This window comes from Onychomys torridus, chromosome 5 (assembly GCF_903995425.1).
Source record: "Onychomys torridus chromosome 5, mOncTor1.1, whole genome shotgun sequence".
Classification (NCBI taxonomy): Eukaryota; Metazoa; Chordata; class Mammalia; order Rodentia; family Cricetidae; genus Onychomys; species Onychomys torridus.
This window is the reverse complement of record NC_050447.1, coordinates 118,885,638-118,913,284: the sequence shown is the minus strand read 5'-3', so window position 1 is coordinate 118,913,284 and position 27,647 is coordinate 118,885,638. Positions and strand designations below refer to the sequence as shown.

General features: G+C 44.8%; 1 protein-coding gene and 1 non-coding gene across 9 annotated transcripts in view; both read left to right on the top strand.

The window, feature by feature from the left end:
* Positions 1-27,647, top strand: part of Atxn1 (ataxin 1) — a 425,225-nt gene that overhangs the window by 342,409 nt on the left and 55,169 nt on the right. The gene's annotated exons all lie outside the window — the stretch shown is intronic.
* On the top strand, positions 23,666-23,738 carry Trnak-cuu. Its single transcript has one exon. It is a non-coding gene; the product is annotated as a tRNA-Lys (tRNA).

Genomic DNA, 27,647 nt, shown 5'->3' with positions numbered 1-27,647 from the left:
TTTCTAAAGCGAGAAGAAAAGCAACTGTAGGGAAGGTTAAATGGCCCAGGAGTCCTTGTGTGAAATGTCCAGCTGCATGCGTTACCACAATGGTTAGAGTCAGAGCCTGGGCCCTGGCAGCCCTAACAAGCTGGGCTCAGCCACCCACACTCATTAGGCCAATTAAAGACACAATCAATAGTGAAAAGCAGATTTCTTCAATGTGGCCACATTGGGAAGAGGGATAGAGAAGTCCAGTGACACCTTTCCAAGTCTGTCTTGGGATCTTGGCAACAGGCATGCATAAGTACAGCTCTAAGCTCGGACCCTAACAACCTTGCAACATGCATTCACTGAGGAATTCCATGGTTGAGAGGAATGCTAGTTACCCCAGACATCTGTGAAGCCACACAATTGTTTGTAAATGACATGCAAAAAGCCAAGAGCAAGTGGCCATGTGGTCCAGGCATGGCATCTATGCCAGGAAAGAAGGGATTCATGAATACAGATAGAGGAGGTAGCCTGGAGCCACCCACACTTGAAAAGGCCAGATGCTTTCTGCAGTGAGCCACGTTAAAGCCTGGCTCGGGGAGAATGTTCTGAGGAAAGGTGAGGAAGAGAAGACCAATGCTTTGTACTAGCTCTGCACAATGAGAAGACAGCAGGAAGGAGACTGACAGACCTAATGAGGACAGGTGGACAGACAGAAAGGACAGTTGAACCTGTTTGGGGTCACTTGGTACCCTAAGAGATGTTCTTGCACAGGGTCTAAGGTTGGCCATTGCTCACCAAATCCCTGACAAAATGACCAGTGGACAGTTATGAGGAAGGCGCATAGACTGTAGCAAAGGAGGCCACTGTGAGGCTGTCACCAAGGAGTCTCGCCTCCAATTGGCATGTCACTGGAATGTTCAGGATCAGGTGACTTCTGCCTCCATTTAGAGCAGAAAATCTCAACAATACTGTTGACATCAGGCACCAATGCTTCTTTGTTGAAGGTAAAGGAAGAGATGAGGAGAGGAAGAGGCATGTTTACCCTTCAGCTAGATATTGGTAGCATCTTACAGTTGTGATAATCTAAACTGAAGTATGGCCAAATTTTCCTTAAAGAATAAAACTTGTCCCAGGGTAAGAACCACAGGGGACTGAAGTTGAACGGGAACTGAAGTGACCCCTGCCACCAGCTCTACCTCATGCCTTTCCAAGCCATGAGGCAATGTGTGTGTGTGTGTGTGTGTGTGTGTGTGTGTGTGTGAGAGAGAGAGAGAGAGAGAGAGAGAGAGAGAGAGAGAGAGAGAGAGAAATACACCCTAGCTTTAGTCATCTTTAGAATGCAGAGACAGTATTTGCTTTACTTTTAATTTGACAGCCTGATTACTTTCAAGGTGTCCCCATGGAGACTGGCAATCAGACCCATTAATGTAAAATTTTAATAGAACACTGGGGAACATTCTTCCCAAGAACATGTTGTCCAAGTAACCCAGCATTACTTTAAATGTCACCACACACCCACCAGAGTTCTGAGGTCAAATGGAAGTAGCATCCTTTCATCTGAAGATAAGAGCGTCAGACAGCTGCTGGTGATCTCTAAGAACCCCTCTGCAGCTCTCCACTGCCATGGCTCACTTTCTTTCCAGCGTCTCCAAAACACTTTCCAGCTCTGAGGTCAGTCACATAACAAGTCTCCAAAATCCTGAGCTGGGGACAGATGGCTTTCTTTCCTGTCACTGGTCACACTTATTTCTGCTTAGCATATTGAGAAAGCGTCTCACGGGCTGAACCCTGGCTAGGGTCTTGGGACTGAAGCCCATTTTGTGTCCTAACACTCCATTTGTCCTCACAGTTGAACCCCTGCCACAGGGGCCAAAGGCTGGTATCACTCAATTGGTGGGACTTTCTCCTCAAGCCAAAGAAAACCAACATCCTAACAGGCTTTCGTCTCGCCCTCCAACAAAAATGCATCACAGTGAAAAGATGTCTCCAAGTGCTGCGGGTCACAGAGGCGCTGTGTTTGTACTGGGAAAACACATGTCCAGCCAAGCATTCTCTGCATTCTCCCTGGGCTTAAGTCATAAAGTCATCATAGTCATACAGCAGGGATAAAATGGCTACATATCTGATGAAGAGCCATGAGGGCATTTACTTTTTTTTTCCTGTGTGACTCCCAGAGGAAGAAAAACAACAACCTAGTCACAAACATAAAACATGTTCCTACATGTGTGTACCTTATTTCCCCCCTCGTGGAGAATATGTGTATAAAATCAAACACATAAAACATATGCATGTACACATATGTATGTGTGTTTATGTGTGTATACAACATGTTCATGTATGTATAACTTATTTTCCCCCTCATGGAGAGTGTATATACATATATATGTAAAAAAAAGCTTATGTGATACAAAAAAGCTTATGTGTATACATAAGTATGTGTGTACACATATTCCTATATATGTGAGTGTAACTTATTTTATCCTCATGGATAATGTGTTCCATACACACACACACACACACACACACACACACACACACACACACACACACACATGCACTTTCCTACATTTGTCCTTCAGTATTCATTAGAGTTGTATCTATGGCTCCCTATGGTACTAAAACCAACAGAGGCCACAGTCCTTAAAACAAATGACATGGTAGTGGCACATAACCTCCACACATCCAACCATCTCCAGCATAATGCTATATAAGTGGTCGTCATATTGTATTGTTGGGGAATAATGGCAAGAAGGAATTCTTTGCAGGTTCAGGATAGGTCTCCTGAGGGATCTGTGCTTGGTTGAATCTAGAGATGTGCTATCTGTAGAGGTGGAGGGCACAGATGCAGAGGGCCAACCACCTAACTTTACTACTTAGGTCAAAACTCTGTCTTCATTTTTCACTGTGACTGCAAACTTATGTTCAATAGCATGGATGTTTCTCTTTGGATCAGAAAAAAAACTTAGATCCAAAGCACATAACTATCCCTATATGCCCGAACATCTACAGCAACCTTAGGAACTGAGGTGGAGTGTTAGGGTCTGATGTATTTAAAGTGTTGCAACAGTATGGATGTAATTTCCACCTGTGGCCAGGGAGGAGCAAAGATGGCTGGGTTTCCCTCTATAAATATCGAGGTGGCTACATCTGAAGTGGCTGCATTGCTGACCAAAGGAAGGAGAAAAATGAACCTAGGTATTGGTCTTTTACAACAATAACTAACTAACTAAACAAGCGCTTTACAAACAGACTACATAAGGCAGTAATCTGGGGTGGAAACTAAAGGATACAGGGCTTGGACTTCAGGTCTCAGCCTGGCTGGGCAGCTTTCTGGCCATGAGGCCTTGGACACAGCACCTCCCCTTCCGGTCCTCATCTGTTGAATAAGAATAATGAAACTCAATATCAGTTACCAGAACTGAATGAGGTAATCCATCAAATTCCATGGCCCTGGTGAAGAATTGCACACAGGCCAAGTAATTTTTTTTCTCCCTCAGAGATAGTATTTTTATCGGCATTCTTGCCAGCGCACACATTTCTGAGTCAGACTGATTTCAGTAGCAGATAATGGAGAGGATGAATCAGCAATTGATCAATTAGGTAGCCATGATTGATACAACATGGTTTAATGACATGTGTCTGAGTTATAGTCACAGGAAATTGACCAGCTCTATAATTCTTCCCTAGAGAAAAATCTAGAATAGATGCCTCCAGTGTGTTGATAAAAGTTTAGTGATTGGCTTGGAGACAGCAGAGATTTTTATATATATATAATAGAAATCAACCAATGATTAAATATATAAAAATACATATATTTATGAAATATATAGTATAAAATAACTATTAATATTAAATTTATAAATATATATGTAAAATAATCGGTTGATTTCTCTTAATGGGACAATACTAGTGTGTGTGTGTGTGTGTGTGTGTGTGTGTGTGTGTGTGTGCGCGTGCGCGCATACCACTATACAAATTAATCTCAACTGAATACATAATTGCAAAGTAGAGTAAAATTAATCAGGAACTGTTAAGCTGTAATATGATTTACTTAGTTAGAAATTTATGTAGCTCGGCTTTGGGTAATAGCTGTGTTTGCCATCCAGGTTGTGCATTTAACCGTCAGTTCTCACAGACCAATACAAGCCACCTTCAATATGCCACTGTTTCTCTTTGGCTCCACCACAGTACAGGTCAAACCATGAATCAGCAAGTCCAGGACCACCCCTGAGCCCAGCGTGGGAAATGCAGTCCTGAATGGTCTTTTATTCTGTGGATTTTGGATGAGCTACATACTTGAGGTCTCACATTCTCCCCTGTATTTCTTTGGATAATGAAATGATTATGGAGAAATGGTGTGTGAAGCTGATTTCTGAGGCTTTGCTTCATCTTCTGAAGACCACGAAGCTGTAGATAAAGCTGAAATTCATAGGATTATTCATCCTCTGTATTGGTCAGTAGAAGACTCTGTAAAATACTTCTTAAAAGAAAGGGTTCTATTTTCTTTCTTTCTGAAAGGTCCAAGAGAAAAAGAGGAACAAAGGATTGCCAAAGCAGACCACTCATGATTCCGATGCTGGGACAGGGACCTGTGAGTGGCCTGTGGCCACTTCCATAATCACACAGATGATCTACAGGTTGTCTGGTGTCTGATTGGCAGCCTCGTTTCAGGAAAAGAGAATTTCAGAAACCTATTTGGGAACCTGGACCCAAACCAAGTTACAGTCAACCTTTATAATCAAAATTGTCAAAGGGCCCTAAAGCCAAACAAAACAATATTTCAGAACTGGCTTAAATCAAAGAAATGCCTAAGACCACAGAAAGTTATGAACCCATATAATATTGGGGCCAAGCAGAGGTTAAAAGTTGAGGAGGGCAGACTATGAATTACAGGAAAGGGGGTAGTTCCCTGTTAGAATCCCACATGGAAAATATATGATACTTTGTGAAAGGTGGAGTTGTTTGTTGTTTTTAAGGTTTTTTGAGACAGGGTCTCTCTGTGTAATAGTCCTGGATGTCCTAGAACTCCATTTGTAGACCAGGCTGGCCTTGAACTCACAGAAATCCATCTGCCTCTGCTTCTCAAGTACAGTGCTGGGATTAAAGGTATGCACCACCACTTCCCAGCTAAAGGTGTTTTTTAAGGCCTGTTTTAAAACCCAGTCACCTAAACAATCCAAATAGTGCATTTTTAGCAGTGTCTTAAGCCCATTCTAGTCATATATTGTAGATCAGGTAGAAATATTTGTAGATAAGTAATTTCGAGGAGCCTTGTTTAAAAATGAAACAACACACCACGATGCTGCCATTTTATTTATAAATTATGTGTTTTATGTTGGAAGAATAGTTGGTATTTTAGTTATCCTAAGAAAATAATCTTCATCAAGCAAGTCTGATATTGGTTATGAGCTTTCTCAGATAAAACAATGAAGATTTTGAAGATTCTTAATGGAATATTCTGGGGAGTGGGAGTTTCATGGGACATCATCCTAACATCAGGGCTCATCATCTTAGCATGATGGGACATTATCTGTGCCGATTAGTTTATTGTCAACTTGGCACAAGCTAGGGTCATCTGGGAAGAGAAGAACCTTAACTGAGAAGATGCCTCCATAAAATTGGCCTGTAAGTCGAGACTGTGGGGAATTTTTTTTTTTATTAGTAATTGGCATGGGAGGGCCCAGCCCACAGTAGGCAGTGCCATCCATGGGCAGGTGGTTTGGGGGTACATAAAAAGCGAACTGAGCAAGCCATAGAAGAGCAAGCTGGCAAGCCACAGTCCCCCATGGCCACTGCCTCACTTACTGCCTCCAGGTTTCTTCCTTGAGCTCCAGCCCTGGCTTCGTTGATGATGAACTTTAACCAGTAAGATAACAATAAACCCTTCCCTCCTCACATTGCTTTTGGTCGTGATGTTTATCACATCGATAGAAAGCAACCCAGAACATCATCCTAACACTGTGGGACATCATAGCATATCAGCATCACCAGGGGACCTGTTAAAGCAGACTACTGGGCTCCATGCCCAAGTGTCTTTATCAGGACTGGAATGAGTGCTGAGAATCTGGATTCATAGCCAGTTTCCATGTTAGCTCACATGCTGCTGGTCCAAGGACCACACTATGAAGAGCATTAACTTATGACTTTACAGATAGTGAGTGGGTTGAAAAATGGCCTAGCCAGTAAGTCTAAAAATGATCATTAATACCATGCCAGAGGCAGGATTCTAAGAAGGAAAAATTAGGCCAGTTTAAAAATAATCTATGAGTGGAAGTTACTCGGTTTACAGCTGCTCCCAAGCTCAGTCTGGAAGACAGGAAGGCTCATCTGGTTTCCTGTCTGGGTTTGGCTCAGGTCCATAGGATGGTGAGGACTGGTCTGCTTCAAGTCCATGGGGCCTGGAAGGATAGAACATGTTCTTCCTTGGTTCATGTCAGCCCTCCCCACATGCCACCTCTCTGCTGACCATTCTGAAATGGTCCCGACAATGAATAGCCCATTTGGGAATAGGCAACAATGTCATTGGTGACGGCTAGCTAGAACCATTTCTACCACTATCCAAGGCCTCTTCCCGGCATGCTCTTGGTCTCCTCTGGGAATAAGTCTGGTTCTCCTTCAGGATAGAGAGTCATCTTCTCTCTCTTCCATCTCTCTGCCTCCCAGGCCCTCCTGCTGGGAATACTACAGAAACAGAAGGGTTCAGTCATCCCTGACCCAGACCCCTCTGCTAAGTCTGCTGTAGGCCTGGGTCACAGGACACAGTCATTTCCCTGAGTCTCCCAATGCCCTCCAAAGCTAACTTGCTTCCTGAAATTTCTCTCCTCTTGCCAGTGAAGGTTCTGGCAGAATTTGAAAGGCTACAGCAAAATCCTAGTCTCACAAGTCATACTTACCCTTAGATTTCTTCTATCATGGAGAAACATGTTCTTTTTAAAGAGCAATTCCCAAACCTAATTGAACAGCATACCCCGGGGAAGTGGCAGGTTGTTGATGGTCGATTGGTTGGTTGGTTTTTAGATACCATTTAGATGCCCTGGCCCAGAAAATACAAATTCCATTGGAACTTGGGGCTATGTGGGAATATGAGTTTCCTAAAAAGTGCCTGGTGATCGTGATGCATGGCCTTCCCCAAGAGCAGCTGACAACATTCACACCATCCAGCTGGCACAGAGCCTTGGGACTGGTGTGCTTCACAGAGAAGCAGCTCCTTTTAAAGAAAAACTGTGATCTGTAACTATAATAGCTTCCATCTAGATGCAAAGTGTTTGCTTGTTTTCAGAAGACCTTTGCAATAGTTATTTTCCTCCCGACTTCTATTGGAAGAGAGAGGCAGACCATTCATCAGAGGCAACATGTTGTCTCTGGGATATAGTTATGGGATAGAGGTCAGAGCTCCAGCCTACCCCTCTTTGCTGGTCAGTTTCCTGTTACTGTGACAAAATGCCTGAGACGCTCACTACAGAAGGAGGAAAGATTTCTTTGCCTTATGATTTTAGTCCATGGCCAACTGGTCCTCTTGTTTAGGCCTGAGCAGTACAATGCATGATGGTGGGAGGAGACCTGAACATCTTGAGATGGCTGGGAGCTGATTGACAGGAAAGAACTGGAGTCCCAATTCTCGCTCAAGTACATGCCTTAATAATCTGACTTCCTTTATCCAGGTCCTGCCTCTGAAAGGTTCCACCGCCTCCCAATAGTATCTTGTAGTAGGGACCAAGCATTCAATACATGTCTTTGGGGACAGTCATATCAACTATAACTGTAGCTTCCTAGCTAGTGTGGTTTCCAATACTCCATTGTAGCTCTGTGTGTGTGTGTGTGTGTGTGTGTGTGTGTGTGTGTGTGTGTGTGTGTACGTGTGTGTGTGTGTGTGTGTGTGTGTGTGAGAGAGAGAGAGAGAGAGAGAGAGAGAGAGAGAGAGGGAGAGGGAGAGGGAGAGGGAGAGGGAGAGGGAGAGAGAGCGCCCACACATGCACATGCCTGAGAAACATAGAGGTGAGAGAGGGAACGTTTATTCCTTGATTCTGCCATCCTTCTTTTCAATAACAATCTCCACTACTGAGAATGATGGAAGCATGTGTGGAGGCAGATGGTCAGATTGCTCGTGGAGCTAGGGCAGGTCCCAGAAGTCTAACTATCTGAGTGAGTTCTAAGCTAGGCAGAAGGCCTGGGCACATCTGCTTCAGAGAGATGGGCAGTTAGGGGCTTCATACTGTTGTTATATTCCTAACTTCCAATCATCTGAAAGGCAGCTGGCTCAGTCTGTAAAAGAGATTCTCTCCCTTTCCCTCTTCCCCTCCCTCTTCCCCTCCCTCTTCCTCCTTCTCTGCCCTTTCCTCCCTTCTCTCTCATTCTCTCTCTCTCTCTCTCTCTCTCTCTCTCTCTCTCTCTCTCTCTCTCTCTCTCTCTCTGGCATGCTTGCACACATACAATAATGAAGTAGTGGAAACTATACTAGACAGGAAGCTAAAGATGGAGGTCTCAGTTTCTTGAGTCTAAACTCCAGAGCATGATGGACAAACTGGTCAGGGAAGAGACCTGACAACAGATACTGCACATGGTGATGAGAACACCAGAGTCTAGAGGGAAGATCTACCATTGCCAGATGTCCTTGGCCAGTGAAACAAGCTTGTGGGCTGTGGGTCAGGGCACTCAAGAGTGCCAGGTATAGGTAGTGCAAATTGAGACCAGTTGCTAATGGAAGGCCTGGTAGCCCCCACCAGGTACTTACACACTTTACATCACCTTGAACAAGCTCCGCCATCCTCAACTGTAAAGAGCTAGCAGGTTAATCTGTATGCATACCTTGCAGCAAGGAAATCTATCTTTGGCAAATGAATAGTGTGGGGGGGGGGGTGGAGGGAGGAATATGTCACTGTAGTGCAGCAAGGATGGGAGTTTTCAGGTGAGTGTGCTCAGTCTTCAGCACCAAGTCTGTGTGGGCCATGTAACCACAAGCGACACCTGCTTTGGGAAGGAACAGCTTGCACAGGTTGTTGCAGCAGTATGAACCCACCACCAACCCATGATCTTCACGGCTGGTCTCACTGAATTCAAACACCACCAACGATACCCAAGTTGGTCATCATGTTGGAGACTGTTCAGTTAACATTTCCCACTGGCCGTCTTCTAATGGCCCTTTCGCTTGTCCTCTCTCCTGATGGAAAATGAACAGAAGGTGCGTGACACACTCGCTCGTTATCAGAGGTGTCTTTCCTGTTGTGAACCGATTTCAGATAAGCTCAGAAACCCAGACTGCTGCTGCCTCCCCTCCATTCAGGCAGGAGTATCACCAGCCTAATAGAGACAAGAAAATTAAGGGCTCTCAAAGCGGAAGGAAGTCAAATGAAATTGGGAATCGAGTCTATATAAATGCAGAACACATAACGCCTGCCAGCTAAAGCTAGCTGTTCTGTCCGTTGCTGCTGGGGCTGTTTTATGAGGAAGTCATCTGTATATCTGCTAAGGGATACCTTTGTCATATAGACAGAAAAAGAGAAGGATGCATGGTAGTTTTGTAAACAGACAGCCATGGCCAGGTGTCAAAATGGGATAGAAAAATCTCTGTTCTATTAAAAACAGTTGTGAGGAGATATTGGGTCCAATCAGACACCCAGAGCTAACTGGAATATACAGCATCACTTCATTTGCCTTTGTGGCAATCTCTGTGAAGGAGATGCAGATGCTTTTGGATGCAGATGACCTTGGGTTTGAAATTTGAACCCATGGGGATGGCAAGATGGTGGCTCAACAGTTAAGAGCACCTGCAGTTCTTCCAGAGAACCAAAGTTTGGATCCCAGAACCCATGCCATGAAGCTCACAACTACCTGTCACTCCAGTTCTAGGAGATTGGGTGCCTCCTTATGGCCTCTATAGGCACCCACACTCATGTGCCAGACACACACACACACAATTTTTAAAAGAAGTTTTAACTCTTAAGTAGTGGCATAGAATGCCAAAATGAGCTCCTGACAGTCATGAAGCAGTCTGCTAGTCAGCCTGTAATTAGAACCTACAACCTCCCTGAAACTCAACTTTTCTGATTGCCATCAATGTCTGTGACCTCTTTGATATAGTCCTTAAAATGCTGAGCAAAAATCACTAGTGAAATTCCCAACTATGATGACAAACAGTTCCTTTAACATATGCATCAGCCATGTTTAATATCTTTAATTTGAATTAGTAAATTTACCGCATACTTACTTGCAAAGCACATTCCTCCATGGCCTTCACAGATCTGTATGGAAGTAGACATTAGTGAGTACTGTTCAAAGGAACCATTACTTCTCAGTTGTTTGTAGGTACACATTAGCACATGGTGAATATATGTGGAGGACAACCTTGGTGTTGTTTCTCACATCCCTTCCACCTTTTGTTTGAGATGGCCTTGCTCACTGGCCTGGAACTTTGCCAAGTGAGTTAGGCTAGCTGATGAGGGAACTTCAGGGATCCTGTTCCTCCTCCCATCCTGCCACTGCTAGAATTAAAGGTGCCTGTCACCATGACTGGCTTTTTCCTGGATTTTGGGTATCCAAACTCATGTCTCCGTGTTTGTAATGCAAGCACTTTACTGACTGAGCTAACGTCTCAGTCCTTCGTGTATTTTTAGGTGAAGAAATATTCTCAGCACTGTTCTGTATTTCAGAAGCAGAGATCCTGGCAAGAAGGTAGCCACATACATTTTGGGAGCCATGCACTATGCCCTCTAAAAGAATGCTCCTGGGCCTGCTAGGGACTGCATCCTACTAAGACTCTTACGTTTATGAGACTCTCCTAGTAGTTGAGACTACATCCAGCCCTTCTGGATCTTCACGTCCGCAGTGCATAGCAGGTGTTAGATATTGACCACTATGAAAACCAATATCCTTGCTTACTGATCATGTCCATGGACTTGGGGAACAGAGGACCCCTGGGTTCATGTCTCAACGTGTCTTCTTTTGGGAACTTATATGGTAATATGCTTGTTTTCCTTGTTGACTGAGTTTACTCATCCAGTTGTCAAAAATAATTCTTACCAGGATTCTTGTAGTTAAAATCTAATCTTGCATTGGATATATGCTACACATAAACTATACACATAAAAGTCAGTAAATTGTAGCTGTTATTGTGATGGAAGACCTTTAGCAGAGAATGTCTAATAAGCTGGATTAGATATTTCATGTGGAGAAAAGAATTAAATGCAGAAGGACCTGGAATTGCTGTTTTTCATAATCTAGCAGGTAGAATGGCACTCAGCTATGCACAATTCTCATGCTCTTTGTTTTCTGGACACAGGGTCTCATGTACCCCATGTGACCCAGAATCATCTCGAACTTATCCTTCTGCCTCCACCTCCTGAATGTGCTACCTTGTCAGGTTTATGTGGTGCTGGAGTTTAAACCAAAATGCTTCATGCCTGCCTGCTAGGCAAGCACTCTACCAACCCGACATCCCAGCCCTCCTTATCTCTCTTATGTAAAAGTTCTGAGGTTGACAGCTCAGTCTGATCTGTGAGGAAATGTTCAAGTTCTCAGCATAACTGTGCTAACAGTCTTGTGCCTTTGCAAGTACATGCGGATGTACTCAGCCCCCTCCTGTCCCGAGCTCCCATTTTTCATGGTTAACGGGCTGTCACCACTATCTAGCCATCTCCAAATAGCAGCAGTGCAGTGTGCAGACCCCGATGTAGATAGCATTGGAAGCAGCTGACACGTTGTCATCGCAGTGGGGGCAGAATGGCAATGCTGAGTGATTGATGGGACCTGGTGGAGCAACCTGCCCTCAATTAGTTTTGCATGGATTTCTGAATTGTGCCGCCTTCACTGTAGTGCTGCTGCTGCTCCAGTGTCTGGAAATGTGTGCTGGGGGGGGGGGATTACTCCCTTGGAATGTCAGGACCCCAGGCATCTGTCTCACTGCTTAGAAGTTCTTTATCTTGTTGGGGATCCGTGGCCTTGAAGGTGAAGAAGAGGACAGAGGTACTAACCCGGAGGAGCCGGAGTGATTGGTGGTGTTAATCAGATGGATGCCCCGAAGCCCCGTATCAGGACAGAAAATGTGTTTGAGATTAGCATATTATCAGAAAGATGCTTTCACTTATCTTACTCCTTGAATAAGTTACAAGCTATGTCTCCTCTTTCTCAGTAGCAGACTAGTGAGCCAAACCTGAAATCAGAAACGTTGATACGTTGTCAGATGGGGAAAGTTATTTTTGTGTGTCTCTGTCACCACATCAGCTAGAATGTATCGGGTCCCTACAGGGTATAGGCATGATGGAGTAAAGTAGCTGCAGTCTCAAATGGACAGTTCTTAACTCTGTCCCAGGAGCACACTGGGAGCTGAAAAGCACTGAGTTAGCGAGGAGCTGTCCTGGGCCTGGAAAGACGGCTCAGCTAGTAGTGTGTGGAGTTCGGAACCTTAGTGCCCATGTGAAAGGCTGGGTGTGGTGCACATCCAAAATCCCACTGCTGGGGAGGTGGAGGCAGACCAGTCACTGGAGATGAGTGGCCAGCCTGAACTGGTGAGCTTCCGGGTTCATTGTGAAAGTGCCTCTGAAAATGAAGTGGATTGAGGAATACACCTGACCTTAGGTACGTACACATGCAAGCACGCACACTTACGTGCAAACATGCATTCACTCCTGTGCAAATATGTGTGTACACACATACACAAAAAGAAGAGTGGAGGCAGGGAGAGAGAACGGGGGAGAGGAGGGGAGGATTGAGAGGAGACAAAAGGAAAATCAGTCCTGCTATGTCTTTAGTATCCCTTATCTGCATGTCTCAACCGAGACAGACACCCACATCCTGCTCCCTTGAGCCTGTATTCAACCACTCCGTAGCCCTGGTGTGACCAGTGTGACCCTCTCCTGCCTCTTTACAGTCCTTAGTGCTCTATACTGGGTCATGTCTCATGCTAGCTGAGTACATCCCACCCATCTTCCTGACTTCCCATCCTTCCTCCTCCCTGTGAACTCAGCCACCTTTTAAATAGGAACTTGGCCCTGTTTAACCCTGCAGAGTCTCCATGGCCTTTGAGAGACATCTTGGGTGGAGGGGGCCTTTACTTACCCACTTCCTTCCCTCCGTACACCATGTTTGTACTTCCTGAAATGTGGTAGTCCCCTTCTGTGACTCCACATGCCTCCACATAATCTCCATCCTCGATCTAGAGCTATTTTCTTCCTGGTTTCATATAGCAGTTCCTGTGTGTTTTTCAAAATGCAATATGGCTGTCGACTTTGACTTGCTCCGGGTGGCTTCACTGAACCAGACTGTCATTCTCCCCCATGAAACTCTGGGGTTTTTACTCTATTCTCTTCATGTTTCTACACACTGGTAACTGTCTTTCAGATCTATTTGATGCTCTAGTTCAGATCAGGCAAGGCATTGGAAGCTTATGAAATAGATGGAGTCTTAAGAAAGAAAGAACAGGCATGAAGGATGTCACACGCTGCAATCTATGTCAGTTGTGCCACTTCCTCAAGGCCATGTCTTGTGGTCACGTCACTCCAAAGAAGGCCAGATAATGTTTTCAGAGAAACCTGTTTTCAGCTTTTTAATCACCATTACTTCTTGGTCCCCTCCCACTGTGGGCTCACGTGTGAACAAACAAAGGAAGTGTAGTTTGGGAAATGTTGGTGTGGATGTATAGGGAATCCAGAAAAGGCAGGTGTATAAGACAGAATAAGCACAGATGCAGCTTTCTGGAAGTGAAAGGTTTTGAATTTTGCCATTCACCCTGTGCTAACAAAGAATCATTAAGCAAATTCAATAAGATGCCTAAAACCCTTTGACCTACCTGAGTGTGCAGAATAGGACACACATGTCAAGATGGTGACATGCTCTATGATGGTTGGGAGTGTCCCTGGGTTGCCTGTGGCCTAGTGGAGAATGCAGATAAACAGGTCCATTCTGGAAGAGGGGTGGTCTTGGACAGTATCACACTCCTTCCGCTTTTTAGCTAGCTGTGGGAATTATGCAGTGTAAGTGAGCAGCCACAGCAGATGAAGAGAGAGCTTGATTTCATTGCCATCAATGCATCATAACTACTACCTTCCAGGCCATCCCTTCACAGGAAAATGATGTCATATTACTAAAATAGATCACCTGGGCTACCATGTCAAACACTTCAGTATAAGTGGTTTAAATAGCAGAAACTGTCTTACCATTCTAGAAGTCAGGAGTAGGACTGAAGATGTTAGGGGAGGATATACCCCAGCCATCTCTCCTAATTTCCAGAAGTTTACAAGCTTGTGGCAGCAGCATTCTGGCTCACATGCTATTCACATGTCATGTGTCTATATCTAGATTTCTCCTTCTTATAAGATTGCCAAACACATTGGATTAGGGGTATACCCTTCTACATTGTAACTTCATCTTAACTGATTTTATCTGCAATCACTCCACTTCCAAATGAGGTCACATTTGATGTCTCCAGAGGGTAATGTGTCTACATATACGTTTGGAGGTATGCTTGAATAACGTCCACTAAGTGACCAACCTTTCTGCGAGGTGAACATGTGCCTAGCAGCTGTGCATTCAGCCACAGACCTATCTGGAGAGATGACTTCAGGTAACAGGGCCTTTAGAGGATATGATGTAATCTCATACTCCCCCAGGAGCTATTTATGGCCCACAAGCCTGTGAACATTTGAATGTGTGTGAGCAGGAAAGACAATGAGCCAGACAGACTTCTCCACCCACTTAGGAGCGTTCGTGTGGCTCAGCACTGCTTTCTCCAGCTCTACAATGAATGTGACATGTGAAGTAGGCCTGGCGCTTTCAGGTAGAAGAGCCTCTCCAAAGCATTGTGTGGGCGTCAGTTCCTTACTAGCTCCCTAAATGAGTCCAAACACGGAGGCCCACAGGGATATTAGATCATAGATAACCAGTCCTCCAAGAGCCTGGGACCAAAGGCTTGCAGTATGGTGATGGTTAAGGATTACTAATCTTGGATCTTGTTATGCTGCACAGCCTGGAGTAGACACTGCAAAAGCTGGTGAGTAAGAGCTGGAGAAATGGCTCAGTGGTTTAGAGCCCTTGTGGCTATTGCAGAAGACTTAGGTTCAATTCCCAGTACCAGTGTAACTCCAGTTCCAGGGAATCCAATGTTCTCTTCTGGCTTCTGAGGGCACCAGGCATACATGTGGTGTACACATTGTCCATGCCAGCAAAACATTCATACATATAAAATAAATCTTATAAAAAACAAACAAACAAAAAAACCTTGTGAACAGTGAACTACAAATCCAGTGCATTCCCTGGGCACAGTTTAAAGGTCCCTCCCTTTTCTTGGCTTCTGTTCTAAAAGAGGAGACTTGCCCGGTTTCTGGAACCGTATACACACCAGGCAGATCACAGCTACTCACCAGGCATCGATCACACCTATGTAATAACCTGAAATGAGTCAAAGAAGTTCCACCTTTGAAGAAAAATCACACGACTAACCTATTGCCTAGTCATGGGAGGTAGAAGCCTTCCACATCCACCCTCTTTCAATGTTATGGCTGTAATAACAAAAAGACAAGAGATGAGCAGCCCTGGTGCAGAGGAAGCTGAGACCAGTTACTCCCAGAATGAATTTCATTAGGAAAGAGCATCTCACAGCAGTTAGGCAGGGAGGGGGCATGGTTGGAGCTTGAGGGGAGAGAGCATTATAAACATATGAGATCATGGGAAGACAGCTTCAAGAGAAAGAGGAAGAGAGAGAGCTGGCCTGGGCACCAGGACAGGGGACCCAAAGGGGCACACAAGAGTGCCTTCAGAGAAAATACTTAACTTTAAAACGTTTCCCCAGGGGCTGGGGGAGCCTGACCATGACTAAAAACCAGTTTGGAGGTAAATATCAGAGTTGCTTGTTCAGCGAAGGAGAGGAATGGAAGGACAGTGTTGATAAATCCTAGTGTAGCCTCAGAATGTAGAGGCCAGAGTAGCAGGAGAGGATGGCCAGATTTCAGGGGAAGGGCAGCTGGAGTGTGTGGTCTACGGGGGATAGTCCAGCACAAGGAAATCCGGAGCTGAGCTGACTCTTGAGAGATGAGCAGGTACCCTGCATCCCCCTTGTCTTCTCTTGTTTCTTCAGCCATTGATTGTGCCTGTGTCAAGCATGCTGCATCTGGAGGCTCCTTGCTCACTGGCGGGCAAAACTGGTATTGCCTTTTCTTTCTTTCACCCAGCACCTCATTGCTTCGTTTGTAGAGCCCTTGCTTGCCTTGTGTTGTAGCAGCCTCTTCACAGCTGACACGGCGCTGAGTCTCACCCAGCTTCACTCATTCCCATTCTCCTAATTCCCTGTGCAGAACCTGGCTTGCACTTACTCCGTGGTTGGTACACAGTTGTTGACTGACTGAATGAGCACCTGCTTTATTCTTCAATAACACTGCTCTTAAATTAAGTGTTTGTGTAGGATGCAAATAAATAGAATTGATGTTGGGTTGTTCTTCCAAATTGCTTTCATCATAAAAGAATTTATTTAGTAAGCAAAGAGGCCCCAAACTATAATGGTTTCTGCTAACAGACTTAAGAGATTCAATTGAGTTGGATTGAATAATTCAATAAGTTCAATCCCGGTTCAGACTTCACAGGCTCATGTTCTATGACCTTGAGGACTTACCTTCCCTGATCGGAGCCTTAGTTCACTAACCTGAAAGGGGCCCTTTTGCCTCTCTGGAAGGGTTACTGGAGGAGATATAAGGGGATGACATACCGTGTGAGTGAGGGTGCTGTATAAATCAGCTATAGCACCAGGCGATACCTAAGATAGGATCAGTCAGTGGGCAGAATGGACAAGAAATATCGTGTTTCTGAGAAGTGTTGGGCAAGTAGGCATTCTTAGGAGTTAGAGCTTGGCCTGAGCTTTGGGGAATGAGGCCATCTTAGATAGGCAGAAAGTGGGAGGACCACCTGAATAGCTGTTCCTACCTTGTAAGAGCAAGAAGCATGTGTGTGAGAAGGTCAGAGAGCATGCCCCACAGCTGTTGAAAGAGGCCTGAGGGATCCGTGATCATTCTGCATATCGTGGAGTAGGCAGAAGGTGTTTAAGTTCACAAAATTGGGCTAACTTGCTGGTCACGTTCTGTATATGTTATGTTATGGCCAATGATGAATTTATTCTAATGCTGCAGCAAGAGCTCAAGCCACAGGAAGCCACTTGCTATTCTCTGGACACCCTGCATGCCCACCCTCTGCCATTGCTTTACACACACTCCTCACCATTGCTCACAATGCTTCCCTCCAGCCGTTGGTACCTGCTCATCTCTCAGGAGTCTGCTCAAACCTACAGCAGCCTCTCTCTTTGCCAGATCCTAAACACACACACATAGGAATATCTGTTCTGCGCTCAGATCTCTGCTCTTAGACTTCTGCCTGTGTATTGTGATGGTTCCATTGGCATCTCCATCTCCTGAAAACTATGGGCTCCAGCCTGCTAAGCATTGCCCCTGTAGATTCTGCTATGTCCTGTGTGTTGTTCTGTGTGTCTGCTCAGTGACGAAGGGAGCAGAGGGAGGAAGGAGAAACCTCTCCACAAACTGTTTTCTTGACACAGGAAGGAAGGCTGGCCCATGTCTTTGCCAGTAGGGAGAGCAATACCTGAATCACCATCAGGAACCATACTGACAGTATGGTGAACATTGGTGTCACATGACCCATCAGAAAGCCATTATCTAGGCTTTAGAGGGGAGGTCTTGTTCTGTCCAGTGGAATTATTTCAAGCTACTATCTCTGGCTTAGTTTTAGCTTTAAATGGCATCTTAGTCCATTTGTGCTATGATAATGAATTATAGACTGGATAGCTTAAAAATACAGAAATGTGTATCTCATGGAAGTCTAAGATAGACTCATAAGAAGTCTAAGGCAGCATTAGGTTTGGTGTCTAAGGAGGCCCAATCCTGGTTCCTAGATGTCACCTTCTCACTTCGTTCAAATGGTGGAAGGGGTAAGAGAGCTCTCATGGGGCCTCTTCATTTAGGAACTGATCCCATGCCTCTGGTCTCTACCTCCATGATCTAACTACCCTCCCAGTGCTGTAAGCTTGGGGGTGAGAACCAGAATGGAGGTAGAATGGAGAACGAAGCAGACAGAGATAATGATGGAGTGCTGTCTACTAATAGAAATGGTACATTATAGTGTGGTGGTGTAAGTGAAAAAGCCCGCCCCCACAGGCTCATGTATTTGAATACTTGGTCCCCAGTTGTGGCACTGTTTGGCGAGGTTTAAGAGGCGTGGCTTTGCTGAAGGAAGGAAGTCACTGGGGGTGGGCTTCTAGAGTTTAAAGCCTCATACCACTTCTAATTCACTGTCCTTGCTTTGTGCTTGTGATTGAGGCCTGTTCTCTCAGCTTGCTTGCTGCCATGCCTCCCTGCTGTGGTGTATTCTTATCCCTTTGGAACCATAGTAAACTCTTCCTTCCATAAGTTGCTTTGGGTCATAGGTCATTGTGTTCTTGTCACAGCAATAGAAAAGCAAATAGGATTTGTCTTGATTTTTTTTTTCCATTTAAGCTACAGGGATCCTGTGATATAATTTTTGAGGATACTAAAAATTGATAGACGCTGTTGTTCGAATGAATGAATGGATGAGGAGGAGTTTGTTGCTCTTAAAATTTGTTTATTTAAAGGCTGGGTGGTGGTGGCACACACCTTTAATCCCAGCACTCGGGAGGAAGAGCCAGGCAGATCTCTGTGAGTTTGAGGCCAGCCTGGTCTACAGAGCGAGATCCAGGGCAGACACCAATTCTACATAGAGAAACCCTGTCTCAAAAAAACCAAAAACCAAAAACAAAAAAAAAGTTTATTTATTTAGAGACAATGTTTTGCCATGTAATTCTGGCTGGCCTGGAACATGCTATGTAGACCAAGCTGGCCCCTACCTTGTAGAGAGTCATGTGACTTTGCCTCCAAAGTACTGAGATTAAAGGCATGCACCAGCAGCCTAGCTCAGTGAAAGAATTTTAAAATGAGATCTCTAGGTCCTTCTGACTATTTTTTGGCACTTGTGACTCATCTTTCACAAATAGCAACTCATTTCTTCACACACAAACTTCCTTGGGTGTGTGTACCTATAGATGACAAGGCTTGGAAACTGAACAATCCTAGAACGGGGTTATTTCGCCATCAAAAAGTATAATTGGGTATCAACATTTTGTAAGGGCTCTCACAACTTGTCAGCCATTCAAGTTTCAGAAGGAAAATGTAAATTATGTGTTTAAGACATTTATTTTTGTAGTCTAAGTTCTTAGAAAGAGAAACTATTTTGAAACATGATAATTTTTTAATTAAAAGGTGACTCTAGAGCTGACACAATATCCTTGTTGCCTTTGAGGAAATTAGTGTAAGGATGATCTGTCTCTAATCTTTCACTCCCTTCCAGCACCTCCACTCGGCCACAGCCTATGTCGACTTTGTAGTCACTGCCAAGTTTTTGTAGTCATTCTTTGGTTTAAGCTACAAGCCATCAAAATTAATTTAAAAAAACAAACAAAAAAAAAGAACAACAACAACAACAACAAAAACCCACAAAGACTTAACACAGGTTAGAGGGTTCAGTTTGTTATCTTAACACTCAGAAGGCCTAAGCAGGAGGACCATCAATTTGAAGTCAGCCTGGGCTACCTCATAAGTTCAAGACCAGCCAGGCATATTTACCAAGGCTTTTTTTTTTTTTTAAAATAAAGATAAGAAAAATCAAACCAACCAACCCTGAATCTGATTGATACCAAGATCTTCTAGCTATAATTCTGTGAGTGCACACCATGGTCCTAGTACAACCCCTACAGACCCCAAAAGCGTGTTTCTTCTCACTTCAGATATGCCATGGACACAAAGAAAGAATTGAATCCAAGTGCCCTGGCTCTGGTTTAGTGCAGAGTGTAATTTTCCCCTCTTTGGCCCCACAGCCATTTCCTTTTAACATTATCAAAAGACTTTTTTTTTTCCCTAATGAAGCATGAAAATTGATTGTATCTTGCCAGGAGGGTTCTTCCTAAGTCTTGAGATATTAAAGATTTTATGAGAACCCCATGAAGAATATCTTCTTGAATCATTTACATTTTCCCCTTTTGTGGGCTTATGTAACCATGCAGAAAATCTAAGAATAAGTGAGCTATTAGTGTGCCGTGTGCTCTCCCACGGGCAGCCATGCTGTGGAGGTGGGAGACGCGAGTGCCAGGGTTGTTGATAGCGTGGAGCGGGTGTGGTTTCTGAAGGAAGCCCTGGGGAACATCTGTAGCTAATTGAACATTTAATCGGTTCTTACTGGGCTTCCTCCTCATGCCTGTCTGTGTTCAACCGTCTCTTTTCTATGGCAACAGGCAGTATAGTGGCCCGGGGCCTTGCCCTTGCAGAGACCCTTCCAGTACAAATAACTGAGACTATTCATATTCTCGAAGCAGTTTCAGTAGATATAGACAACTAAATTGGGGGTCAGAGAAAACCCTGATGTTAGTTGCATAGGAGAGCAGTAGGTAGTGTTACCATCAGTGGAATTAACTCAGATCCCATTTATAAATGATAAGGAGTTAGGCCAGAATTCCTCCCATTCCTCCCATGGTTTCAGGCCACATCCCCAGAAACTTGAATGGTTTCTGTAGCAGGAATCTTAAAAAGTTCTTGTTAATAAAATCAAACCCGAGGCCAGTTATTGGGGTGAATGCTGGAAAATCAGAACAAGCCACAGCTACCTCACCTGGACAGTTCCTCTGCTGATCCTGTTTCCTGAGGCTGGAAGCCTTTGAGTCCTCATCTGAATGGGTCTCAGCTGAACTGCGTTGCTCAAAGCCTAAAAGCTTAACCAGCCAAAATGCTTAACCAGCCAAATGCTGCTAGTTTCTGGTCTTCACGCCTTATAAGACTTTCTACTTTATGCCCTCACTTTCTGGGATTAAAGGCTCACTTTCTGGGATTAAAGGTGTGAGTCACCACGCCTGGCTACTTCAAATGTGACCTTGAACTCACAGAGATCCGCCTGGCTCTGCCTCCAGAGAGCTGGGATTAAAGGCATGTGCCACCACTGCCTAACCTCTATGTTTAATAATGTGGCCGTCCTGTTCTCTGACCCCAGATAAGTTTATTAGCCTGCACAATATTTCAGGGAACACAATACCACCAGAGGTTTCCAAGGCTATAGAGAATTTGAGATGGATTCTTCAGATTTCCTCTGATTTTCATCTAGGTGTCAAGGGTCCCTTAGTGGTCTCATTTTGTGTGTTAGTATCCATAAGCGATCCAGGCATAGTAGAGCTGTGGACAGCTGTTTCCTCAGACAGGTTTCTACTGAATGTATTTGCCAAGCACTCTGCATACCATGAGTAATTAGTGATGTTTAACTGTTCGTGTTTAGGGAAAAGGAAGATAGGAAAGAAGTGGAGAAAAAAGGAGGGAGTAGGGGGAGGGATTTACCTGTTGAAAGGTGACTTTGTCATGGGCATAACTTGATAGATGCCTCTGTTTGCACACATGGTCTCCAGCAGGTGGCGCTGCTTCGGCCAGTTATGGGACTCTTAGGAGGTGGAACCTTCTGAAGGAATATGGCCCTAGGGGAGGCTATTGAGGTTTTGGAGCCCTGGTTTGTTGTCCACTCTCCACTTACCTTATTCCATGTATGTATTGAGCACTGTATGTTTATCTCTCCATGTGCAGGTACACACGTATCAAGACACATGTGTGGGAATCACAGGAAAACTCTCAGGAGTTGATTCTTTCTTGCCACCTTGTGGGACCCAGGGATGGAACTCGCTGAGTCAGGCCTCTGCACAGCGCCTCTCCAGCTAAGCCATATTGCCCAGCTGTCTGAGGCCCTGCTCTCTGTTTCTTGATGGCAGAAACAGCTTGACAGGCTTCTCTACTCTTCTCTTGCCACTGTTGGCCCACAATGGAAGGGATCCCCTCAACTGTGGACTGCAACAAACCTTTCTTAGGTTTCTATTATCTGATACCTTGTCTCAGCAATAAGAGAGGTAACTGATGTGGCCTAGCAATGTCTTCCTGACTCCGCCCCCCTGGCAATACCATAGCTCCCTCCCCTTTCTCCCTGACGTTCTCCCTTTCTTGTGCTGATGGTGCCTGAGTTCCATTTGACTGGAGAGAGGTGGAGAGTGTTGACTCCATCCAGCAGCTGCCTCTCATTCTCTTCTCTCAGAATCCCAGGGTGTATATGTGTGTGAGTGGGCGTCTTTTCTCTGTCAGCCCAAGCTGAGTTCTGAAGACAAGTTAGCAGGGTTCAGCTGCTGCGACAAGGTAGGTCAGGACAATTCTTTTTTTGCTCTGCTGCAAAATTAGACATTGTCAGGGGCCCAGGTTGACCCATAACCTACGCTTGTCCTTGGAAAAATACCAGAAAGCACACTGGCTACACTGTAGGTATCTTGCGTCCCTCTGAGATACTTCTGCTCTTTTAGCATTTCCCCTCCAACAGCATTACAATCATAATTAAGTACTGGCATTTCCTCCTTTCATCCTAGGCCTCAGCTTAGCTCCATGTCAGCCAGGGCTGGGAGCTGCTGGTCCTGAGGGTACACACTTACCCCCCGCAAAGCCCTCTGGCCCCACAGGTGTCCTTTCAGTACTGTGGAACAAGGCAGGGATGCCATGGTGAATGTATCGCTGCTTGTACCTTTGGAGACATTGCCTCCCTAATTGATGCTCACATGGACCAGAGCTATTCTGCTAGGGTCCAGAGGTGCTCATTAACACGAACACCGGATTGCGTGGGAGATGTGGCTTATCGTTATGAATCTAAGAAGGGGCTCTGAGGAACTTGTTATGGAGGGCATTTATAGATTGTTAAATTAAAGGATTAGTGTTATACTAAACCATTTTCAGGTTAATCAGTTGTGGGAAACCAGATTTGATGTTTAAACTGTCTTGAACTGTGGCTTTATTTTTTTTAAGTTATTAAGCTACTTTTATTCCTAATAAACCATCCAGCTTGCTAATTGAGCATACTATACAATTTTACACTTAACTAAATATGGTCTTGTTCCCTCATTTTTTTTTTTTTTAATGTGTGAGATGGTTCTGATTCCCCCTTCCCCCTGAATAGGATTGTAGGCTTTTTAAGCAGGAGAGTGTGTGCATATGTGTGTGTGGGGGGGGGGGGGGGTTGGGGGAGTATTTATTTATTAATTTGAGAAAGCTTTCACACTGTAGCCCTCACTAGCCTGCCTAATTATATATCACAAACTAGCCTCAAATTCAGTGTGATCCTCCTGCCTCTGCCTCCTAGGTGTTTGGATCACAGGCGAGTGCCACCACATCTGGCCTCTTTTTTGCTTGTCTGAAGGTGTGTGGGTGGATTGCATGCACATGTGTAGATATTCAGGTGCATGTACACATGCATGTGAAGGCCACAGGCCCACCTTGGCTGCTGTTTTTCAAATGGGTTTCACCTTGATTTTTGAGACAGGCTCTTTCATTGCACTGCAGTTTGTCAAGTAAGAGACTCGGCTGGCTGCTTGTGTCTCCCCAGCACTGGGACAAAGGTGTGAATTCTGTATGGCGGTTCTGGGGCTTGAACTCAGGTCCCAATACTTGCATCAGAAGCACTCTTCTGGAGAGATGGCTCAGAGGTTAAGAGCACTAACTGCTCTTCCAGGGGTCCTGAGTTCAATTCCCAGCAACCACATGGTGGCTCACAACCATCTGTAATAAGGTCTGGTGCCCTCTTCTGGTCATATATGCTGTATATATAATAAATATATTAAAAAAAAAAAAAAGCCCGGCTAGCTCAGTCGGTAGAGCATGAGACTCTTAATCTCAGGGTCGTGTGTTCGAGCCCCACGTTGGGCTCCAGATATTGGTGAAATTATTAAGGCCACTCCACGTAGTTAAAAGGGAGGTTTATTTTGTAGGGTACCTTACAAATGAAGGGGTAGGTTGCAGGGTCTGGCAAAGGTATAGCACAGTCCGGCGGTGTTCTCTGGAGAACTCTGCTCGGTCTACCTCCTGCGTCCAGCGTCCCCAAACCAAGAGAGCGACCTCCTCTTGTTCCTCGGTCTTCCGCTCCCTCCTCTGCCCCGCCTTGTGGGCGTGATCATTACTGAAGCCTCAATGGGGGTTGGAACTTCCAGGCCAATGCTGGGATGGCTATCCACTACAGAACTATTGTCCTAGCATTTTCTTTTTTAAACAAAATCTGATTCTGTAGTCTGGCCTTGGACTCAAAGCACTGCTCCTGCGATAGCCTCCTGAGTGTTGAAATCACAGCCTTGAGCCTCCATCTCCAGCTTTGGTGTAATTTTTTTTTTTTTTTTTTTTTGGCCTGCCCCTAAACTAAAAGCTTCTAGCACAATTCTAAACAGATATGGCAGATGCTAGAGAATTTGTTTATGGAGTGGTTGCTTCATTTTTAGAAGATGATACATGTGTGATCATGTGACTTAGTCTAGGGGTGCTTCATGTAACACATGTCTACTTTCTATACATCTATAGAATATGCTGCTCTATAGCCAATGTACTATTAGCAATAGGAAAAGTGCTACCAGGTTCATACAGATGTACAGAGGATCAAGAACATTAGTCCGGGTGTGATGCTATTGCCTGGTAAAATTATGAGCACCAAACTGCTCCTGGGCTATCCTCAATTCCCCCACAGGAAACAAGGGTGGGACAAGTCAAAAGTATAGCACCCGCGCTACTACCTATTCACCATGTCCAAGCGAGGTGCTGAGAATTAAAACAGAGACAAGATAGCGGGTCATTCATCTTAGTCGGATGCCCCTTGTTGAAGGAGGGAAGAGGCCTTAAATACAGGCTTGCAGCAGCAGCAGCAGCAGCAGCCCAGAAACCCTAAAGCCAGGTGGCGAAGCATGCACACCACCTCTCCCTGGACTTCTACATATCTGCGCAGCCCTGGATGGTAGCATTCAGTCTGGGGCAGGGGGGGGGGGTCTTCTCTGCCCCCACCCAGAGCTGGGATAACAAAGGAACACTCCTACAGACCCACCCAAAGGCATATTTCTCATTAGTTAATGGACCCAATCAAGTGGACAGCCAATGTTAACCGTCACAATGTCCAGCTCAGCATACCAACATGAGTCAGTGGATTAAACACCTGAACCCTGACATTTCTGAAATGGCTGCTGTTGCCAGCTATTTGAAGTTGGAATCCTCTTTATTAGTCTGGGTGTGCCTGGGACCCTATGGAGTGTCACTGCATTTCAGGCCTGGAGACCTTCTCATGGCTGACAGTTTTCTTCCTAACTCTCATATATGCTGTACCTGCAAGCCTTTCTCCTCTAGAGTTCCTTTTGCCATTTCTTTCTCGTTATATCAGTGAATCATCCTTACTAAGCCAATTAAAGGAGCTAAACTAATAGTGAAAACCAGGAAAAGACTTATCCAGTGTGACCACATTGGAAAGAGGGGCAAAGAGGATTCAGTGTCTGCCCACCCCCAACTCCATCTTCTTCAGGATCCTGTCATGACATAGGGTTTAAACAGAAACCTACAGGTTGTATTACTAAACAAACAGTCAACCCTGACATGGTCCCCTGCCCACCATGGCCTCAGCCCCTAGGCTGTCCTACAAGGTCAGTGTCTCTGGCAAGGTCATCTGATGAGCTGTAAGCCTCCCTCTGAGTGACAAGTTCCTCCTCTGGCTGCCTCCAGGGCTTCATCTATTTCATCTCTCCTGCAGGAGATGCCTGAGGATATTCTAATTTTCTTGAGGTCCATCATTTCAATACTCTGCTAGCTGCAGAGGCACAAGCGTCTCTATAGAACGTCTTCGTTCCAGACAGGCTGGTTACAACCTGTCCTCCTGGCATGGACTCCTACTCAGAATTCATTTAGCTGCTCCACTTCCTGTTTTCCGATGATTCCTTCTGCTTTTATAAATGAGATGTCATTTGAACAATATGTATCAACAATATTCTATAGAGGTAGCTAGCTTATTTTCTCACATTTACTTTCAATGTCATCAACTAGTTGATGTATTACTGAAATTTTATACTATCACACCGTCCAGTAGATAAAGACCTCAAAGAAATGGGCAAAGTCCTTTCTCTACGTGGGATTAATTTAAATTAAAATACTTACTAACTTGGTTCAAATGCTGTTTTATATTCCTTCAGAAGCAGGTGTTTTAGTCTTCATCTCTCATGCACTCGTTACTCAGCTAGCTAAAGTGGAATGCATACCGTTTAAAACACCTCTGAAGACCCCAATATTCTCTGTGATATGTAGTATGTCCTCACTCACATGCAGGAGAGAGCCTGGTCTGATTATGGAAAAGCATGGGAGGGCTGGGGATGAAACCCCACTGGGAGACTACTTGCCTAGCATGCACAGAGCCCTGGGTCCCATCCCCAGCAGTACATAAAGGCTGGCATGGTGGCTGGCACCTGTAATCCCAGGGGTCTGAAGCTGGGTAACAGGAGGATCAGTAGTGCAAGGTCAGGGACTGGCCAGGACTACAGGAGACACTGTCTCAAAATAAAAGCACAGAAGCAATGTGGCTACAGTGTTTTTGATGTCATGTATTAGCTCACATGGAGTGCCTATAGGTGTTTGAACAGATACTCATCTTTAATTAACAAAAATATTTGCGTGCAGTTGGGTATTTTTAAAGCAATTAGGATGTTCCTTCCTGTAAGTAAATTAAATGCTATTCTTAGAGTATGGTCTACACCATTCATTTGCCTTGAAAAAAAAACCACAAAACTATTCTAGGTGCTATGAAAGCAAATGGAGCCCAGCTCGGCTAGAATTCATTAGAATTCCCTAATTTCTGAGGTGCTTAATTTAAGTGTAAGCTCCCAGCCCTGCCCAGGGCTGGGAAGGTTTCTATCCTGTCTCGTCTGCTCATTACCACACCCCAGGGCCTGGCTCATGCTTTGATTTTTAGTTGCTTAGTTCAATCAGCATTTGGCAACTCAGAAAGATTTAGTTCTATTAATTTATATGCCGACATTGTTATTATAGGCCAACATTATTTTGCATTTGATAGTTAAAACAACTTTTAACATTTTTTAATTATTTTTTTTTCATTTATTTATTTTACATCCTGGCTGCAGTTTACCCTCCCTCTTCTCCTCCCAGTTCCCCTACTCAGTCCTCCTTTGTTCCCACCCCCAATCCACTCCTCCTCCATTTCTGTTTAGGAAAGGGCAGGTTTCCCATGAGTATCGACAAAGCATGGCATATCAAGTTGCAATGAGACTAAGCACTTCCCCTTGTATTAAGACTGGTCAAAGTGACCCAGTATGAGGGGTAGGGTCCTGAAAGCCAGTAAAAGAGTCAGAGGCAGCCCCTGTTCCCACTGTTAGGAGTCCCACAAGAGGACCAAGCTACGCAACTGTCACATATATGCAGAGTGCCCAGGTCAGTCCCATGCAGGCTCCATGGTTGTTGGTTCAATCTCTGTGAGCTCCTTTGAGCCCAGGTTAATTGATTCTGTGAGATTTTTAGGGTGTCCTTGACCCTCTGTCTCCTACAATCCTTTGTCCCCCTCTTCTGCAGGATTACATAAACTCTGCCTAATGTTTGGCAGTGGTTCTGCATCTGTTTCCATCAGTTGCTGGATGAAGCCTCTCTGATGACAATTGGGCTAGGCCCCGTCTATGAGTATAGCCGAATATCATTAGGCATCATTACATTGGCATTTTTTCCTCCAGTCAAGTTTGGTTCTATCCTAGGTCTCTGGGTCATCTACCCTGTGGGTCCTGGTGCTCCAGGCAGTGTTGGGGTGGGCTTACT